The sequence below is a fragment of the Schistocerca cancellata genome, chromosome 2 (genome assembly GCF_023864275.1).
Source record: "Schistocerca cancellata isolate TAMUIC-IGC-003103 chromosome 2, iqSchCanc2.1, whole genome shotgun sequence".
Classification (NCBI taxonomy): Eukaryota; Metazoa; Arthropoda; class Insecta; order Orthoptera; family Acrididae; genus Schistocerca; species Schistocerca cancellata.
Window position 1 is genome coordinate 305,843,607 of NC_064627.1, and position 3,125 is coordinate 305,846,731.

At 43.3% G+C, this 3,125-nt stretch overlaps 1 pseudogene; it reads left to right on the plus strand.

Annotated features, from left to right (window-relative positions):
* The first annotated feature begins 815 nt into the window (after window positions 1–815).
* LOC126163311 (U2 spliceosomal RNA) lies at window positions 816–980 on the plus strand (annotated as a pseudogene).
* Window positions 981–3,125: the final 2,145 nt, after the last annotated feature.

Sequence of the window (3,125 nt, forward strand, 5' to 3'; positions counted from 1 at the left end):
AGGTAAAATTCAAATTTCTTCCTGTGGCTGTGAAGCATAGAAGTTGGGGAGAGGTAGCTGCCATTGACTGTGCACTGGAAAGTAGCTGTAGCCAGTCCATTATTAGTCAAGCACTAGTGGGTTGCTCCAGCCAATCTACGTTGGAAGGATTGGTAATAATAACAGAATGGTAAACTATCACTGAAGTGCAGGGAAATAGCTGCTGGGAAGGATTTAAGGAGGAGTAATAATATTAGGACCACTGTCCTAGAACTGCTATAAATCCATGCTCCCCATATACAGGAATCATGTAGCAACAGCATCTATTTACTAGTCTCAAGTCGCATCCTAGCGAACAGAATCATGGATAATACAACGTATGATATTTTTTTATGAGTGCAATGCTTGGTACTTGTTTTCGGCATCTCAAGATGAAAAAACTTGCCAGTCACCTCTAGTCTAGTCCAGCGCCATCCACTGAGTTTGTACGCCTGAAGAGCCGACAGGTTGGAGCCTTTCTTTGTTCCTACAAGTTGCGACAAGCTAAGCTGCAGCTTCTGGTCGGCCGAACCCTTGTGACAATGCACGCCGCTGGCCATGGACCAGCATCACTGACTCCTAGCACACTGCGAAACAAGCAGGCACGGCTTGGACATAGAGTTCTAACTGCAATTCAACCCCCAACATAGACTTCTCAGTTTAAAAAATCTACTTTGCACAGTCCAAGACGGGGATGTTATTGTCCACACACCGCAAATTTCTCATGTGAAATACAGATTCCTTCCTTTTACGTGCGTTCTTGTCGAAGACAGAAGAAATCGCAGGATCCACGCGTTTTCACATCACAGATTCTTAGTGTGAAATCTGTTCTTATCAGATTAATATCTGTTACGTCTTGCATCACATAACTAGAATATTAAACTCATTTTTGGATCATGACAGAGTGGTAATAGTGTGCTCAACCTCTGTCACACGATGCCTCGCCGTCCGTTGTGTCCGAGCGGTTTTAGGCGCTTCAGTCTGGAACCGCGCGACCGCTACGGTCGCAGGTTCCAATCCTGCCTCGGGCATGGATGTGTGGGAATTCCTTAGGTTAGTTAGGTTTCAGTAGTTCTAAGTTCTAGGGGACTGATGACCTCAGATGTTAAGTCCCATAGTGCTCAGAGGCATTTTTGAACGTGATGGCTCCTCACTTTCGAGCTCTCTTAAGGTAGTCAAATGCCTCATCACTTACATATTCTCTTGAGGTAGTTAAATAGCAGCACAAAGGAGTTGTATAAATCAGGTTAATACCATGTAACACTTCATAAATCCAGTAACGTAGGTAGTTTTATTATGATGGCCATCTCTCCCTGTGAACGTAGGAGATAGAGATTTAGTTAAAAGATCTCGCTGCAACGAAAAAATGCCTGATTACCGTTCCAACTTACGAATCATATCCTTGGTACTCTCGCCCTCGATTCCACCAGCCTGGCAGCACGTCATTGACTGACTAATTAGTTAAATTTATCATGAAAGTCCCTTCAAATGGTGAATAATTTTTCTCCTGCAGTTGGACTGCACTATGGGAATCCCGGGAGGGAGGAGCACTACTCAGTGTCCGCAGCTCGTGGTCGTGCGGTAGCGTTCTCGCTTCCCACGCCCCGGTTCCCGGGTTCGATTCCCGGTGGGGTCAGGGATTTTCTCTGCCTCGTGATGACTGGGTGTTGTGTGACGTCCTTAGGTTAGTTAGGTTTAAGTAGGTCTAAGTTCTAGGGGACTGATGACCATAGATGTTAAGTCCCATAGTGCTCAGAGCCATTTTTGAACACTACTCAGAAAATTTACAGAACCGACATTTGAAGTTGACTGCAGAAGGATTCTACAGCTACCAACAAAAATTTCGCGTATACATCATGAAAATAAGGTACGAGAAATAAATGCTTATTCGGAGGCACATAGATAGCCTTTTTTTCTCTCTCTCTATTTCCGTCTTTTTTTTTCTCTCTCTCTATTTCCGTGTGGAATAGGAAAGGAAATGACTAGTAATGGTACAAGATACCCTCCGCCACCACCGCACGATGGTTTGCTAAGTATACATATAGAAGTAGATGTCAATTTAGTCTACCTATTAAGATGTCAGTCTATCCATTTATAGGCACGCTAAACTCACGGAAGAAACGTTGTATCTTATGTACCAAGAAAAAAAAAAAGATGGAACATATGCTGCCGATTTTCTTACAGTAAAAACTTTTGTATAAGTCTCTAATTCTCTCACTGTACTCACTTCACGAGACGTACGTGAGCGGCTGTGATATGTTTGCTCATAACCAGTTTAAGAAGTGGTATAGAGGTCACCTCTCACTTTCCCTTTTGTCAGATTATAGCTTATCCGACATATTCTCACGAATCTTCTTTTTTGGAAACATAGCATTTGAATCCACCTGATTTTGACGAGTAAGATGTCCCCCGCCAAGTCACAGACCCTCTGCTAATTCTCTAGAAATCCCATTACGTTCCGACAGCACTGTTCCAGTAATTAGAAGGTTGTCTAGTCCCCATCCATCGCAGACTATGAAGAGAGCTATAACAACGAGAAAAATAGCACATCACATGTTTTTTTCTGAAGCTATACCGCCAAGACTGCACTGTACTTCCCATTTATGTATTTATATAGCCGTATTGCCGCCTTTCCGTGAACATTTCTATACTTCCTCGATCAATTGACATATAGCACTAATTTTCTCATTGCAGTCACTTCACGAGACGTGTGTGGGGGGGGAGTAACATATTTACTCACAACAATTAGAAGAAGTGCTAAAGAGACACATCGCAGCCTCCCATTTCTTAGAGTATCGCTTCCCTCCATATTTGCACGAATCTTCCAGTCTTCGATATATTGTCATATGTATGCCCAGTCAAGTCACCGACTCCCACTAATTCTCCCGAAATCCCATCACGTTGCGAAAGCACTGTTCCATTAGTTTGAAGCTCTCTAGCCCTCTACCTGTCACTGGCTATGTAGAGAAGTATCACAACGAGAAAAAGTAGCACACTAACGTTCAGGGAGAAATTCAGCACCCTGCAGATGCTCGCGTACAGATATTTTTTACGATTGGTACTGCTTCTAGTGACTTGTAGTCAGTGACGAAACGGAACAGTAGCAA